Genomic DNA, 19,328 nt, shown 5'->3' with positions numbered 1-19,328 from the left:
GCTAAGGGAATTAGAGCACCAAACTGGAGGCATTTATATATTGATTTAGGTTTGCAAATTTTACATCCATTATCTTATTTGAGCCTCAAAACACTCCTAATCACCTTTAAATGCCACTTGGCTTTTTCTATGGCCCTTTTATATCAGACTATGGCTTACGACTGGGAAGATTAACTGGTGAAGTTTAAAAAGAAATTGGGGAATACCCAGCAGCTATTAGAGCAGATTTGTCCATTTAGATAAGGTAAGGGTAGAGGAAATGCAGAGAGACTGGAATAGACTTATCCGAATCACTGGTTTGGAAAATGAAAAAGGTACCAAAATATATAATTGAGTGCTAGAAACAAATACAGGCAGTTAAGTGGCATAGTGGTTAGAGTGCTGGACCTGGAGATGAGAAGACCTGAATTCAAATTTGGCCTCAGAATCTTTCCTGGCTGTGGAACCATAGTTAAGTCACTTAATCCAGTTTGCCTCAGTTTCTTGATCTGTGAAATGAGCTGGAGAAGCAAATGACAAGTCACTCCAGTAGCGTTGCCAAGAAAATCCCAAATGAGATCAGATCAACAACTAAACAACATGCTGTTACTATATATACTATTGTATTGATTGTGTATGTGTGGTGATTTAGTCCATAGTAAAGCACTAATAATATACAACCTAAAATGAAACCTAAAAGTGTACTGGACGTTTTGTTTTCATGATGTTGCTCTCTCCTGGTTCTATTACCACCTGTCAAATTGCTTCTTGTCAGTCTTCTTTGCTGGATCTACCCAAGGCATGTCTGCTAATGGTCACTGTCATTTAAGTCTCAGTTCTGAGCTCTTTTCTCTTTTCCTTCTATACTATTTTGCTTAGTGATCTCATTTGCTCCCATGAATTCAGTTATTATTTCTGTGCTGATAATTCTCTGATCTATCTAGCCTCCTTTGTATTATCCAGCCCTACCTGATCTTTTTTCTAATTTCCAGACCTGTATCAACCACTGACAATATCTCAAAAGTGATGTACTAGAGTCATCTTAAACTCAACATAGTCAAAACTGATTGTCTTCCCACCCACTCCTTACATCCTATTCTCTTTATAACTTCTACAATTATTGAGGACATCACTTTGTATCCAGACTCACAATCTAGAAGTCACCCTCAATGTCTCATCGTCTCTCACTATTCCCCCCAAGTCCTGTTATTTCTACCTTCCTAATAGCTTTTGGGTATACTTCCTCTTCTCCCAACACATACAGCTACTCTAAAGCATTGTTTTTGCTATTCTTCAGCATTTACTATAGTGTTTGATCCATAGCAGGAGCTTAGTAAATGCTTATGGTTGACTTGGAAAACCCATATTTTCCACTTGTGCCTTTTCCCCATAGTTTCCATTTACCAAGTCATTTATAAGAGTCTGCTTCTTTAGAATGAGGCCCAGAAGAGTCTTGAAAGAACTAGGCCAGCTGTCAGTTTTTCATCCTGGATCCTAGATCCTAGAAGTTTCTGCGTCCATTAGAACCAGGTTTAATGCAGCTTTTGGCAGGTGCCATTGGGTGATCTGAAATGACTTCTAGAACAGCGCACTTCCTAAAATGGCAACATGGCAAGATGCTTTTGGAGAACAAATGTTACTGGGCCCTAGTTAAGGGAGATGAAAGGGAGTTTTCAGGTCCTGCCCCACAATAAACTCCTTCACTCCCATGCCCTTGGCTTTGATTAGGGAACCTGTTTTACTGTGCAGGTGCAAGATTGGCCCTTTGTCTATATGTGCTGAGTTTTCTATCTTCCATATGCTTTCATACTTGTTTTTCATCTCAGGCAATAGATATCATAATACCCCAGCATGAACTTTCAAAAAACTGGGTTTTTTATCTTACCTCAGATGATCAGGTTGATTGTCCCATCTCCTAGAGGTTTTAGTCTAAGAAATCATCACTGCCCCAAGCAACTGAATGAAATCACTGAATAACTACAACATTTTTAATGCCTTTGTACTAGTAGCTTCCCTGGCTTCCTTCAAGATAGCTCAAATCCCACTTTCTTCAGAAGGATTTGTTAATGTGTTAATTTTTAATAGAGTTAATGAGGGCCAATAAATTAAACATAAGGATCCATACTGGCAGCATATTGACTTGGAAAAACATATTAACATTATCAGCTATTGTATTTTAATTTATTTTGTTAATTATTTCCCAGTTTTATTTAAATCTGATGTTACCAGTGCTCAAAGTAGTATGAAATGCATGTGGACCTCTGATATAGACAGTTCCTTCCAAAAATGGTCTGAGGAAGAGGGGGTAGAATTATTAGGAAGTATTTCAATTTTTAATGACACAGAGGAGCCCAAACTGTCATTTTTATAATTATGGTCAACAGGACTTCATTTGGAAGAAAGGTATTTCTTTAGTAATCTTGAATCCCTAGAATAAGGTGAAGGAGAGTCTTTAGCCAAACCACACAGGAAAAAAACTTTATTTTTCATTGTTATATTTGTTCAATAATGCCTGACTCTTTGTAAGTGTCAGTATTTGGTATTATCTACCTGATAGGATTCGCAGAAAAGAGCAAATTTTTGGATGGTGGTACAAAGAACATGGTAGGCTGGTAATATGGTGTGATTTCCTCTTCAACCTCTAGGAAGGTTTATGTGCAAGAGTTCTATGACTTATGAACTATCTTGATATAAGTAATTCTTATTTGTGTGGCAGATCTGATACTTGACATTGCTCTCAGCTATATTTTTTTGTTTGTTTAACATACTTTAACTAACTTGGGAAATAATTAAGAAAATATCATACAATATTGTATTACAATATTAATATGTGGCTTTCTAAGTCATTATGCAGTGAACAGGAATCATCATCTATAGTTCAGCAGCCCTGTTTCTGTATGTAGGCAAGTAAGACAACATCATGAAGAAGGTGTTGACTTTCTTTGATAGGAATTCCCCACCCTCACCAGGAAGTTCCTTATATTAGTGAAATCATAGGTCAACTTTTTATTCCTATTGTTTGGTGTTCCTCTTTCAGTACTGTTAAACTTAGAATTGTTTTAGTATTATCTTAGTAGCGGAGGCTCCCTGGAAAATCTAGGGGGGATTTACCATTGAGAAATAGGATATGGTACCAATGGGGCTTATTTTATGTAGATTGGGTTAGTTTCCCTTTAAGGAAACAGGTGGTCATTCTTGATATCACCATAGGTTTGCTTCCCTTGCTTAGTTGAAGTACAGAAATCCAAGTCAATGGGGAGTTGTCAAAAGTTTTAGTGGAATGCCCTTTGTGCTGTGGGAATGTATTATTGACCTAGATGATGGTTGAAGAATCATTCTCTTTGTTAAGCTTAGGACATTGTATTCTTTTATTCTTCATCACTAACAAAGTTTTTATTGAATTTTATGGTGAGTTTCTGATTGCCCTCTGACTTGAGTCTGAAATGATCTGAATTTGTGATGTATGTTTTTAGGTAAGCCTTCAAAAATGTTACCTCAAGATGAGCTGGAAATGAGGTTACCCACACCCATTGACCAGGAAGTTTCCTTCAAAGAGATGACAGACTTGAAAAGGAGGGTACAGGTTTCTTATTACTTAATTAGGAGTATTAAGAATACACTTCATTCTTTATTTTAAAAAGTCTGGCATCTGGACTGAGAATCTCTCAATCTCTCTCCCTCCCCCTCTCTCTCTCCTTCTCCTTCTCCTTTTCCCTCTCCCTCTCCTCTCCTTCTCTTTCTCTCTCTCTTTTCTTTTTTGCTTCATAAATGTTCATTTTCATTTTCTTTTTTTTATTATTATAGCTTTTTATTTTCAAAACATGCATGGATAATTTTTCAACATTGACCTCTTGTAAGACTTTGCACTCCAAATTTTTCCCTCCTTCCCTCTATCCCCTCCTCTAGATGGCAAGTAATCCAATATTTGTTATACATAGTTTAAAAAAATATGTAAATCCAATATAGGTATATATATTTATACAATTATCTTGCTGCACAAGAAGAATCAGATCAAAAAGGAAAAAAAAATGAGAGAAAATAAAATTCAAGCAAACAACAACAAAAGAAGTGAAAATGCTATGTTGTGAACCACACTCAGATCCCACAGTTCTCTCTCTGGGTGTATAATGCCTTTCTTCATCACAAGACCACTGGAAGTGGCCTGAATCATCTCATTGTTGAGAAGAACCATGTCCATCAGACTTGATCTCCTGATTTTGCTCATTTCACTCAGCATCAGTTCACATAAGTCTCTCCATAGCTTGAGATCTCCAGCTGGAGACAAGTGAGATTTCATAGCCAAATCTCAGTGAAACAACACTCTACTCTGTAAATAAGAACAGTAACATTGCTTCCATACTATTTTTTCCCCTTGAAGGTAAGGGTTTCTGCCTTTTTCAAAAGAGTCCTATTTAAAAAAACCTATATATTATGAAAAATAAAAGAAGATTCTTACTCTTCCCTTGATGGAGAGAGAAGCATGCAACAGGGAAGAAGAGGAAGAGAATTAGCACTCTCTGTGTGCTGAGAGCTTTGCAAACCTGGGAGGAAGGTGCTATTTTTACTCCCATTTTATAGATGAGGACTCCAAAGCAGACAAAGCCCAGTCACACAGCTAGTAAATGAGGCCAGATTTGATCCATGGTCTTTTTGACTCCTGGCTCCACTATCCCAGATAGCTGCCTGGGTAATTTTGTGCCCAACAGATGAGCATCATTCTGAGCAGTATCCAGAAAAGGACAGTCTGGTAGAAGCTACAAGACTAGTTTAATGGCATTCAGCTGAGCCATGTTGGATGGAGATTATGAGCCCACGGACTCCAGATCCAGCTGGCTTCTAGGGTAGCTTTTTGCGAGGGGCACTTTCCCTGGGATTTGGGAGTTTGCCAGTATGACCTCAAGGAGATGATTTCTTACTACAGGAGTTATTAAAGGTAAATATGTTAAGTCATAAAATATTTCTATTTGTGTTAGCAGATAAAAATGAAGGAGTTTTTGAAGCATTTAAGTCTCCTACATATCACTGAATCAGAGAAGCAGCTGTGATGTAGTATATAGGGAGCCAGCTTCAAGGCATAGATCCTATCCCCGATATATCTGGATGGCATGAACTTCCACGTGTCCAAGAACTTTTTAGCATCCCAAGAAGCTTCCTGTAATGAAGTTGCAGAGGAGACACTGATCTGGAGGGAATTCAATCATCAGCTTTCCTACCCTTCCAAAAATTCCTAAAATTAGAAAACCTTCTTAGATCATCAAGCCCAACTTTTTGCTAAATGCAAGAATTCTCTCTTTAATATCCTTGAGAAGGAATTATATAGAGAGGCTGTTTGAACACGTGGGTTACCCCCAAAGCAGGATAACATAAACACTGGACGTGTAACCTTCATCAGAACCATAATGCCAACAATGCTAGAGCTGAAGGGACCACATAATCTGGATCAACTCCCTTGTTTTTTTTAACTAAGGAAACTGAAACTCAGAGAAAATATGACTTGTTCAAAAGAATCAGTACTCGAATCTAAATCTCCAGAGTTCTGGTTCAGACAGATGACTGCATATAGTCATGTTTTGTTCTTGTCATCTTAAAATACATGAATTAAGTCCTTGCTTTCTTTGTTTTTAATTAAAAGTTTTTATTTTCAAAATATATACATGGATAATTATCAACAGTCATCCTTATAAAAGCTTGTATTCTAATTTATTTCCCTCCCTTCCTCCTTCCCTCCCCCTCATACGGCAAGTGATCCAATATATGTTAAACATGTGCAATTCTTCTATATGTATTTCTACAATTAATGTGCTGCAAAAGAAAAATCAGATCAAAAAGGAAAAAAATGAGAAAATAAAATGCAAGCAAACAACAATAAAAAGACTGAGAATACTATGTTGTAGACTACACCCAGTCCCCACTGTTCTCTCTCTGGGTGCAGATGATTCTTTTCATCGCAAGACCATTGGAACTGGTCTGGATCGTCTCATTGTTGAGAAGAGCTGTGTCCATCAGAATTGATCATCGTATAATCTTGCTGTTGCTGTGTACAATGATCTGATTCTGTTCATTCACTTAGCAGAATCCTAGTTTTCAAGAACATCACAATATACTCTAATATATCAGTGAATCTGTGTTCACACTGATGAAGGTATATCTTCCAGTGATGCAGTTTAAAATCTAACTACCTTGTGTCTGTTGTCCATATCTTTCCATAAATTCACCTTTGGGAGATGGGACACAATATCCTGTGAGGTCTTGGAATACCTTTATATAAATACATTATAGTTTATATTGTGACTATTCTCCAGTTATTGGGCATATATATTGTTTCTAATTTGTTAAACTTACATATTAAAGAGCTACAAATATTTTTGTACAGATAGGTCCTTCTTTCTTTTTTTAAGGCATTTTTAGGACAAAATCCTAGTGGGGGAATTAATTTATCAAAGATAAGACCAATTTTATGATTTTTTTTGTGTACTGCCAAAATGTCCTGAAAAATATTTGCATCAATCTGTAGTAACAGTGACAAACTGGTTATAGTGTCTATTTCCTCATAGACCTATAAAGACTGCATTTTTAAAAAATATTTTTGCCATTTCAGTGACATTTCAGTGCCATTTCCTGATTATCAGGAAATTTGAGTATCTTCATGATTTTTTACTATTTTAATTCTTCCTTTGAAAACTGTATATTCAATATTATTGACTTAATTGGGGAATGTGTAGTAACATTAATATATGTATCAGTTTCTGATGAATTCTGTTTGCCAAACTTTTTATAATTTACTTATTGTGGATATTCTTTTCTCAGTCTAGCTCTTTTCCTTTGGTTTTAGAGATCTTATTTTTTTTTGTTGCATTTTATATTTGTATAATCAAGTTGTCTATTGTTTTATATGTATATACACACATATATAGTTGTATATAATTCTAAAACCAAGTTCATTGATTATATATATGTAGTGTACATAATTGTATAATCAAGTTCACTGATTTTATCTTCAATAACTTGTTCCATATATTTGATGAAAAGTTCTCTTCTCTCCCATAGACAAAGGTTAAATTTTTTCTTTTTAAAAAATGCTTCATCTATTAAAAATTTCTTCATGTCAACAAAAACTCTTATCTCTAATATCTAGTATCTATTTCCAGGGCTCAGCACGAATAAATTTCATTGAAGTAAGGATAGTGTCTTTTAATTAGAAATGTAAGGAGAGAAAATTTAGTTTTATTTTCCTCCAACTCAGCTAATACAATCACCGGATGTAATTACCAAGTGTTAATGTGGTGATGAGGCATTAGCACCTAGTGATTCCTTTCTAGTTGTGAAAACTTCTATCTCAGTTTGAGTCAGAAAGGAGCAATGTCAACAAAGAAGCAGTGATGGAGCACTCCCCCAGGAGTAGCTCAAGAGAGAGCTGGGGAAGAACTCAGCTCTTCACTTCCTAGTGGGGGGAAGAGAATTTTCTCTTCTCTATCCTCTAATCCTCATCCTGTTGAGGACTGCAATGAGATCTAGCAATTACTCATCTACAAGGAGACACCCTATCTAAAAGCAGTTGAAGTCTTATTGGTCCCATGTTGACATGTAAGCTCCTTGAGGGCAGGAACCAGATTTTTGTTCTTCTTGTATCTCTTGTGCTTAGTATCGGGTCTGGCACATAATACATGTTTAATAAATGCATGTTGACTGACTCATGAACCAACAAAATGCAAAGTGTCCCTCAGGCTAAAATTAAATCTCTTCTTTTAACTTCTGCTGTATCTCAGATAGTGCTGGAATTTTCTACAATCATGGGGGATATACAGTTTGGTCAAGATCATGAATAATTGCAGTTTATCTGAATAATAGAGCATGGGATTGAATTCTGTCTTTGACACGTGTGATGATGAGAAAAAAATTAATATTTGATTTTTGGTTTCTTCATCCAGAAAACAGGGATAAAAATATTTGGAAGTATTATTATGTCATAGTGCTCTGATGAGGCTCAGATAAGATATTATTACCTTAAGGCACTATAGAGAATCAGGAAAACCTGAGTTCCAATCTTGCCTCAGAGGCATCCTACCTGTCTGACCCTGGATAAATTAGGTTCTTCTATCTGCCTGCAGTATAATTTCTACCTCTCAGAGTTAGGGATCAAATGAAATATTTGTAAACTGCACACAGAAGACTTTTAATAATTGTTTGTTTCCTTTCTCTCCTCTATCATTATTACTTGGGAGCAGAGGCCCAACGGTACAACATCCTCTCATTATTATATAATCACTCATTAGCTTAATTTTGTTAATTTCTACTTGGAAAACAAAGAACTGAATTTTAAGAGAAGAGGACATAGTGAGTCAGTTAAGAGCATTTATTAATATTATTATTTATTAAGAGTAACATGTACCAGGTACTGGGGATAGAGAAAAAGAGGTAAATACATGATCCCTGCCTTTGTACATACATACATACATATATATATATATATATATATATACACACACACACACACACACACACACACACAAATACAGAGAGGTGGGGAAGGGAGAGAGAGAGAGAGAGGAGAGAGAGAGAGAGAGAGAGAGAGAGAGAGAGAGAGAGAGAGAGAAGAGAAAGCGAGAGAGAGAGAGAGAGAGAGAGAGAGAGAGAGAGAGAGAAAAGAGAAAGAGAGAGAGAGGAGAGAGAGGAGAAAAAGAAAGAGAAAGAGAGAATAGAGAGGAGAGAGAAAGAGAGAGAAGAGAAAGAGAGAGAAAGAAGAGAAAGAGAGAGAGAGGAGAGAGAGAGACAGAGACAGAGAGAGAAAGAGACAGAGAGAGAGAGATGGGAGATAATCCAGAGGGAAGGCATTAGTAATTAGGGGGGATTAGGTAAAATTGGTAAAACTGGTATTTAGTAGGTCCTAAATAAATGGTTTCCTCCCTCTTCTTTATCCCTATACCACTGTGAACTGAAGCCTTGATAATGGATCTGCTCCAGCCCTTCCTAACTGAACTGGATCCAATGAATGTATTTCCAGTTTTTGAGCCTAGAGTCAAATGTCATTTTTGGACAACTTAATGACTATCATTAATGCCTAAATAATCAAGAGTTAGTTGTTTTCAAAAACTCCACTTACAGTGTGCATAAATGAAAACCTATCAAACAAGATTTAAATGGAGTGAGATCCCTTGGGGTTTCTTTTTCTTTGGAAGATGTTGAAGAGGGTACTGGACCACAAGTCAGAGAACTTCAGAGACCATCTCATCTAGCTGCCTCATTTTCAGGGGTGGAAACTAAGATCTGGAGAATATGACATGGAAGTAGTCAACATCAGAGTAGGATATGAACTCAGGACCTCTGACTCCAGAGCTAATGTACAACATTAATAATTGCTAGCCTTTGAATAGTGCTTTAAGGTTTGCAAAGTGTTTTGCAGTTATTATTTCATTTGCTCCTCAGAACAACCATGGGACATGCCTTCTTCATTATACAGATGAAAAAATTGATAATGATTAAGTCTCTTGCTCAGGCTCATTTAGCTAGTAGTAGTCTGAGTCCAGATTTGAACTAAGATATTTCTGAATCCAGTTCTAAAGCTCTGTCCACTGAGTCACCTAGAAATCTCAGTGTCATATTAACAAAAAAGGCACTGATTTAGAAATGGAAGACTTGGGGTGGATTCTATAAAATCAAATACCATGGGATATTGAGCAAGAAAATTTCAACTCAAAACTGCAGGAGATGACCAATCTATCTGATCTTCAGTTTCTTTATCAATAAATTCAGCGACTTTGACGGGCCCTTTAAGCTCTTAAGAGTCTAGGAAATACATCTTTAGCTGGCTTGTTGGGATAATGTCTTTAATATTTACTACTCCTTTCAATATGGATTATTTTTTTTCTTCAGACAAGAAGTAAAGCAGCCAAATGAGGTATAGAGATCAATGTATGTATGTGTATATATATCCACAAATTTGTGTTTATGTATATATGTTTAAAAATCTATATGCATATTTTTGTATGTATGTGTGTAATTTAAAATCATGAGAAATGACTGTAATTGAAAGTAATTTTGAGATATATTTCTGAACTTCTCTTAATGACCTTTTGAGATTATTCAAGATTTACAATCCATTAGTTATTGAATTTTCTTTCTGTGTTCCAGATACTGTGGAAGACATGACAAGAATACATAATTCTTGTCCTCATGAAGTTTGTAATTTACTCAGAAAGTTAAGATGTACACTTATGAAAGAAAAGTTAATTTACAGGAGACAAATTACAGGAGACAAGACAGCCTAGGTGGCTTGTGTAGGGATTTAGACAAATGCTGATGAAGCTCAGGGAAAGGTTGGAGCAATCAGGGCAGGCTAGCAGCTTGGTCTTGAAATCTGTCCAGGTATCAAGTGGGAAGAAAATGGAAGTAAGTAGAGCAATTCAGACAGAAAGGCTCTGAAGTAGGGATGTTGGAGGAATACTTGGAGGATGGTGGGAAGACCAGCCTTGCAGGGTTTTAGAAATTGTTTAAAAAAAAAAAAAAAAGAGCTTGAGAAGGAAATGGTAAACTGCTCTAAAAACTCTGCTAAGAAAACCCCAAATAGGGTCATGAAGAGTCAGACATGACTGGAATGACTGAACAACATAGCTGAAAAATTCCTAAATCTCACAAAGATACATAGATCCAAATGGAATCAGAGCATTATTTTTGTCTGTGCTCGTTAAATCATGATAATGCTTTTTCTTAACACATTAATCACATAAAGGGGTTTTTTTGGATCAAACATGCTCGTCATTTCTATCTTCTCTGATGACAATTTGTTTTTCTTGCAAAATTTAGCAATTGGGTTCAAAACATTTTAAAACTCTTTTGTTTGGAAGATTTTTAAACAAGTTAGAAAATCCTATTTCCAAAATATGAGAGTTTTTAATAGGTAGATAGGGAAGATTCTGTGATTTCATTGGAAACCTCCAAATAACTAATCTATTAATAGCTAGAATTTATATAGTCCTTTAAAGTTTGCAAAATCCTTTATAAATATTATCTCATTTGATCCTCTTAACAATCCTGAGAAGCTAGCACTATTATTATTATTACACATTTACACTATTTTGGACAACATAAGTTTCAGTTTGGTTTGGTTTTTTTAAAACAAGATGTTAACAACATCTTATTAATCTGGTGTTGATTCTCAGGAAGAGCTTAGGCAAAAACCTGCCTATTCTCTACCATCTTGGATCCACTCTAGCTCCATCTTGTTAATTGAGATGGCTTTATACCATCATTAGCTAATATTTTAAGGCATGACAAATGCTTAATGTAAATTTCATTCTTAATGACAGTGAATACAAATCTCTATTTTAAATCAGCTTCTACAGTTTTTTGGACATCTTCTTGTCATAATTTATTGGGTCTATTTTGTCTTTATTTTTTCATGTGACTGATGAAGGCATGACTCATGTCATGTAGGACAAGGGTCATCCCTGCTGTATTCTTCCTTCCTTATTACTAGCATTCTCTTTATGGGAATCTCTAAACTACTTGTTTATTTGTGAGAGTAAGTTTGGTTAAAACCAAATGATATAAACCCTCAGTCCACTAAACCAGACACAAATTACAAATTACAAATTACAAAACATCAAAATATCCTGATGTGGATAAAACTAAGTGAAAATGTCCATGTAAGACCCTCCATATTGTGGGACTCTTCCCCTAAGATACTTCACCTACCATGTGAGACACATAGCATGACCATCTCACATACAGATTGTGTAAAGGTATCAAGGTCAGTTCATATATTCAATATCAGTAAAGTTTAAATTTTTTTCTTTTAAGTTAAAAATTAGATATTAATTTTTTTTTTTAGATTCTGACTCTCCGTGACCCCATTTGGGATTTTCTTGGCAGAGATACTGAAGTAGTTTCCTTCTCCAGCTCATTTTACAGATGAGGAAACTGAGACAGACAGGTTTAAGTGACTTGCCCAGGGTCACTCACCTAGAAAGTGTCTGAGATAAGATCTGAATTTAGGAAGTTTTTCTGATTCCAGACCCAGAACTCTATCCACTGAACCATCTCACTGCTTTAATTATTCTAGTATAAGTCCTGTATAGAATGTCATGTGCCATACTTGGGTGTATTGAAGATCTTTTTGTCATGAAAGATATATCTAGATAAGAAATGTTTATCTTCTCCCTCTCATTTTTCCTCACTAGTGTGAAAGAATCATTTTTCTTTTATAAGGCTTCTGAATTGTAAGACCCTCCTGCAGAGAGATTGAGTCAATAAGACCAACTGCCGGTAGAACAGCATGGAACCTCATTTCACATATGGGCTATGCAGGAAGTGCTACGGGTTTTCAAAACTGTCCCACTGGCAGAGGAAAAAATGTAAAAAATAGAATTGTAGAGAGATCAGAGACAGTTCAGAATGGAGATGTAAAAAAAAAAAAAACAGGATAGTAAGGATTTTAGAATGTTAGAAATAGACGATTCTTCTTTGATGATAAACCCAAAGCTATTGAATCATGGTGTAAAAAGATATGGAAGGAGAAGAGATCTGAGTTTTTTTGAATAATGAAAATAACAGTAGCTAGAATTTATAGGGTATTTTAAAGTTAGTGAAATGATTGTCTCATTTGATCTCACAATAACCCTATTAGGTAGTCACTATTACAATCCCCATTTTACTGATAAAGAAACTGAGGTAGAGGAGTTAAGTGACTTGTCCAAGGTCCCCCATACACACACAGAGAAAAAGAAAAACCAAAAAATATTATTTCAGAGAAGTTGATCGATTGTGTGTCATATGCTAAATGGAAATCAGGAAAGACAGAAAAAGGTCATTTAGAACTGCCAATTAAGAAATCATTGGGAACTTGGAGAGAACAATTTCAGTTGGACAGTGAGGTCCAAAACCAATTTTAATAAGTTTAGAAGAGGAAGAAGCGAAAGTTTAATTTGACTTTTTCAAATTTAGTTGAAAGAGATGGGGTAATAGCTGATGATAGAGGCTCTAGTGAAGGTTTGTTTTGGGCAGAGGTTGGGTGGCAGACTCTTGGGCCTATTTGTAGGCATTAGGGAAGGAGCCATGAGATAAAGATTGAAAATTAGATAGTGAGAATGATGTTCTTGGCAATCTCCTGGAGAAGACAGGAAAGGATGGGATTAAGGGTGCATGTAGAGGGGTTGGTTTTGGCAAGAAAGACCACTTCTTCATCAAAAACTGGGGAAAAGGAGGAAGACAGCATGTCAGAGATGTATGAAATAATTAAAAAGGGAAAAGAGGAAGTTCTTGACTAACAATAATAATGATGAAGATGGTTTGCAAAGTGCTTTAAATCTATTTTCTCATTTAATCCTCACAACCACTCTGTGAAATGGATGCTATTATTAACATTCCTGTTTTACAGGTGATGAAAGTGAGCCTGAGAGAAGTTAGGTAACTTGTTAGTAAATATCCGAGGAACTCAGATTTTCCTAGCTTTTAAGTCCAGCACTATTTATTCATCCACCTAGCTATCTCAGCATCTTTTTTCTTTTCTTTTTGATTATATAAGGAAAGTTCCTTAACTAATAAGGTGGGGAGAGAGGGTTGCCAGGGTAGGCTTTAGGAGAGAATAGCTTTGGAACTGTTGAGGAGATGAATAGCAGAGGTCATTTTCATCTGAGAGGAATAAAAGAATTGCCTTGCTGCAGAAAGAACCCAATTGAGATGTGATAGCATAAATCTGTAGTGGATTCAGCACTTTTTAGTTTAGTGATTTTTCTTTTATTCTGTTCGACAGCATTTGAAATTGTTAAAATAAATAACATAATAAAAATTTAAAAATACTAGTACTGACAAATATATTTTGGGATGAGATTTAGTTTTTTAAGGTGTTAATGTGTCCATATTAAGAGACAACCATTTAGCAGTTGCCTCAGCTTTCCAGTGAATTGTGCAATTCCTGATTCCAGGTATAATGAAAAGAGACTAGATTCTCACTCCACCTCAGCTAGGCTAAGTCATTTTTACTTCCTGGGGTCTGGGCTTTCTCTTCTAAATTAAAGGCTTGAATAGTTGACTCCAAACTGTTTTACATTGCTAAAGCAGACAAGGTTGATAATCCCTAGTTTTTGACTTCTGTCAAAATAGTCTTTCCCTGCTTTCGGCATAGCCCTTGATTATTCCAGAAAATCTGGTTTGACTCCAGGATCTCCAATTTGTTCTCTCAATCTGGAGTTGAGAGAATATCCTGTGGAGGTGTTAATTGACTCGCATTCACCAACACCTCCAGAAACTTCCTGGGAATGAGAATTTGGCACTTTTCCTTAACATTACAAAGATTAACTCCAATGACATGAAGAATAAAGTATAAGACCACCCTGTTTGGGAGATCTATCTGCTTGGATACATATTTTTAGCTGTAACTTTTATAGCTATTTTCAATTTCTCAAAAAAAAAACTACATCAAACTTGGCTGGGATGTTGAAGGCCCTACTTATCTGTATATTTTAAATAATTTTTGTAAATCTGTGGCCTACTACCACTAAGATGTATTTTGAAACAGATGAAATAAGGTCATTGATAAGGATGTGTGTAGATATCTTAGTCAAATAGCATTTCACTTAGCATTTATGAAGTGCCTACTATGTGCTAGAGGGCAAGTAGATAGTATAGAGGCAGGAAGACTCATCTTTATGAATTTAATTCTGCCTTCCAACTAGCTCATCTATAAAATGAACTAGAAAAGGAAATGGCAAACTACTCTAGTATCTTTGCCAAGAAAACACCAACTGGGGTCATGAAGGGTCAGATAAAATTGAAAAACATTCAAAGAAATCTCAGTAGACTTTGGACAGAAAATGTATCTAGAAAAAGAACTAAGGAGACTGAATATAAATCAACACATTCTTCATTCACTTCTTTTTTTGTTTGTTTTTTAATCTCTCCCATGTTTTTCTCTTTTACTCTGATTTTTCTCTCCCAACATGATTCATAAAGCAGTGTGTTTAAAGAAAATAATAAAAATTTAGTATCTTAAAAAAATAAGAAAGAAAGAAAAATGGGGGTTTTAGGTAGCACAGTAGATAAAGCACCAGCCCTGAAGTCAGGAGGACCTGAGTTCAAATTTGATCTCAGACACTTAACACTTCCTAGTTGTGTGACCCTGGGCAAGTCACTTAACCCCAATTGCCTCAGCAAAAAAAAAAAAGAAAAAAAGTTCAAATAATAATGCTTAGTCATTATGTATTAGGAAGCATGCTAAGTGATGGAGATACAAAGAAAGGCAAAAAAGCAAGCAGTTTTTGCTCTTAAAGAATTCATACTGACTTTATTATTATTATATATATATAACAAGTGCCATGAGAATATGTATTAGACTAGTTCAGGTATAAGTTGTAATAGCAGCAACATCCAAGCTTTTTGGGGTCACCCACCAACTCAGAGCTCTTCTTCTGAATTTGCTTGATTACCAGGTGATTTTTACCATCTGTTCTTCCTGTTAATATTGGTTTTTTTGAACTCTGGTAGTCTCAGAGAACAGACACCTAAATTCTACTAGTGGAAATACCAGGCAGGGAGAGAAAAATTACCCTTTGGAATTTATCTTAGGCAGGGCTTGAGTTGGGGAAAAGAGAAATTGGGTAAGTTCTTACCAGCTCTGATAATATTCTACATTATTTTCTCTAACTCACACTTTGATAGGAAGTAAAGGCAAAGAGAGGTCCAAAAGTAGTCCATTAGTCCAGTCACGGAGTCAGTGAGTAAGTCTGGTACAAACTCTAGTAACCATCATTACACAACAATTACATTATTGTTAATCACCTTGATCCTTCTAATAGCCCCAAGAAGTAAGCATTACAGGTTCTATCACCCCGTGGAAGGGGAGGAAACTGAGACTCCTGGAGTAGTTAAATGGCTTGCCTTGGGCTAGCAAATGACTTACCCAAGAGGCTGGAATGAATATATTTATCAGTGGCAAAGCCACTGATAAATGACAGGTGGAATTTTTGTTTTGTTTGTTTTTAGCTCCTTGCACAACCATCCATTCTACTTCAGCCTTAACATTCTCATGTTTACAATGATTGCTGACAAAAGATCAGAAGAGATATTTCTAAAGTGCTTATGTTGACATCCATTTCTAGGTTATAGTTGAATAAAGTACAAAAATATCTCCAAATTGACACTTGTCAGAACTAAAAGCATTGTCTCCTGGTGTATTTTTTCTTTTTTAGGGAATTTATGCCAAAGAATGATGGCGAGGTATATTTTGTTGGGCTCACTTATGCCTTCTTAGAGTAGCCCTTCCCTTGGTTTGCTTGGATATTCCTTTCTTCAGGTCACCAGGGTCCATTGTGGTCCTGAGTGACTGTCCTGCTTCTGATGAATTGACAAGTGTTTGAGCTTGCTATAATGATGTCTTCTCCAAAGATGATACTTAAAAAACTATTTTTTTTCTCTGCCTGATTTTTTTTGACATGTGGTTGTCCTAGGAATGTAGGGAATTTCTTGAGAATCTATGGTTCTACAATGGGAATATCAAACAAATGTGTGGAATCCACTGAGCAATGTTATGGTGAAAATTACCTAGTTGATGGGCAGCAGTTATCCCTTCTTCCTCCATGTTCTCACTGTTAAAAGATGTCATGCCCTTTTTAATTTAATTTTTTTAACCATTTAAAATTTTTTTCTCAGTTACATGTACATTTTTTAACATTTAAAAAAGATTTTCAGTTTTAAATTTTCTTCTTCCCTCTCAGGGAAAATGCAAGCAATTTTATATTGATTATACACATGTAGTCATGGAAAATATTTCCATATTTGCAAAAGAGAACACAGAAAAAATCCTAAAAAAATAAAATTAAAAAAAAAAGCATCCTTCAATTTGCATTCAGATTTCATCCGTTTTTTTACTGGAGGTTAATAGCATTTTTTTACCATAGATCTTTCAGAATTATCTTGAATTATTGTATTGCTGAGAACACCTAAATCCTTCATGAGTGACCATTATAAAATATTATCATATTATATGCTATATTCTCCTGGTTCTACTCACTACATTTTGCATCAGTTCCTGTAAGTCTTTTCATGTTTTTCTGAAAGCATTCTGTTCATCATTTCTTATAGCACAACAGAATTCCATCACAATGATATGGTACAATTTGTTCAGCTATTCCACAATTAATGGACATCCTCTCAGTTTACAATTTTTTGCCATCACAAAAAGAGTTCTCATAAATATTTTATATGTATGTTATTTACCTTTTTATTGGATTTCTTTGGGATACAGACCTAGTAGTGATATTGCTGGACAGATGGTATATGCAAAGGGTTTTATAGCCCTTTGGGCACACTTCCAAATTGCTCTCCAGAATGGTTGGATCATTTCACAACTCCATCAGGAATGGTATGTCCTTTTTAAAAGAATCTACCTCAAGTCCTGTGCCTGCCTTTCTACAAACAATTTACTTGGATATAGAAGATAAAATCCCCAATTTTTGTTTTTCCTCTTGATTATGGTTGTATGTTTCTTTCACCCCTGCTCAGGCTTTTTGGATAATGCAGCCAAATGGAGCTGGTTTTCCCAAAGTCTGGGTAGGCACATACCTATATACTACACAGATACTAATAAAGAAATCTTGACATTTAAAAAAAGAAAGAAAAAAGAAAAGAAAATTACCAATTTAACCCAAACAGGATAGATAGATGCCTGCATTCTTCAAATCCCAATATTAAAACTAGAATTAACCTTAAAGATATACTAGTCTAATTCTACCCCATATTTTGTAGATGAAGAAACAACCTCCCCCCCAAAAAAAAAATATTAAGGGACTTATATAAAGTCTTATCTCAGGGCACTGTCAAAAGTGACTTTGTAAAAAATTGTGTTTTTATGTCATGTTCATTTCTGAAGATAGTCTTTACCCTCCTACCTCCCCAAAACTTACCTTATAATAAATATCTTTAGAAGATGAGAGGAAGGGAGGCAGATAGATAGCACAGTGGATACAGCATTAATCCTGGATTCAGGAGGACCTGAGTTCAAATTTGGCCTCAGACACTTACTAGCTGTGTGACCCTGGGCAAGTCACTTAATTCCAATTGCCTATTGAAATCAATCAATATATCACTTTTATGACAGGTGTATGTCAAATCCCCTACCCATAGTTTCCCACTTCTACTAGAAGGGTAATTATATTTCTTAATTCTGCCCTGGCACATATATAACACTTTGCACTTAATTAATACTTGTCAGTTGACTGATAGATCATTGTAATTACAGAGAGTGTTCAATCTGGGTTTTGTTGTTCTTACCCTTTATATTATTATCATCACTGCAGGTAGCATTTTTCCTGGTTCTATTTACTCCACCATGGATTGTTGGATGTATATAATTCTCTGAATTCTTCATGTTCATTATTTCTTTTAGGAGAATGATAATTCTATTGCATTCATGTACCACAATTTGATTAGACATTTCCTAATTGATGATTAAACAAAATTGGGAAGTCAAAGAGTGAGCCCCTTTCAGACCTGGGACTTGGAAACCTTCTCCTTTCAACATCTTCCTTAGACTTCTCAATAACAACGACAACAACAACAATAAGATCATAGTTCTAGAGCTGGAAAGAACCATAAAATCTCATTTTACAGATGAAAAAACTAAGGATTAAATAGTTTGCCCAAGGTCATAGTAGTAATGTAGTAAACCTCAGAGGCAGAATTTGTACTCAGATTCTCCACCCTTGAACTATTGTTTTTACCAAAAAGTGTACTAAAATTTTCCATATCAGGATTCAAATTCAGACCACTTAGGTGAAAATTGGGAATCTTAATACCTAGACCACATGAGACACTTGATAGATGTTTTGTATAGAGTTCTCCCTATCATTTTGTGTGCATGTCCCCAACCCTTTATGTTGAGCACCTAAGATTTGATAAAGCTCAGAAGAGAGAGACAAAAACTATAGTAGAATTGGTGCTGAATTCAAGGTCAGAGTTGGAGTCTTTTAGGGAGAAGACACCAATGCTTGCAGCCCCTTGGTAGGACTGGCTGATCAGTCCAGGAGCCCTTCTCCATAAGAGCTTACCTGGATCACAGCTAACCCAAGGTCATCACCAAGGCAACTGACATATCCCAGCCTGAGCTGAGATCGCCTAGATCCAGGGCTCTGCTGGAGCCAGCTAGAACTTGCTTCTAAGAATTGATTGGTAAATTTTCAGTATACTACAAAGGAGGGTTTAATTTCTTTTTTTTTAATTTTGGTGATTATCTACACTTAAGGAAGTAATGGAAAAAAAACATTAATAATACCAATTAAACCTGAAAATGTATGATGCATACATTCCTCTTTCCTTCTCCCTTCCCCTTCAGCATACCACTCCCTGGATCCCAAGTTCAA

Source organism: Antechinus flavipes, chromosome 6 (assembly GCF_016432865.1).
Source record: "Antechinus flavipes isolate AdamAnt ecotype Samford, QLD, Australia chromosome 6, AdamAnt_v2, whole genome shotgun sequence".
NCBI lineage: Eukaryota > Metazoa > Chordata > Mammalia > Dasyuromorphia > Dasyuridae > Antechinus > Antechinus flavipes.
Note: the sequence above shows the minus strand (reverse complement) of the source record.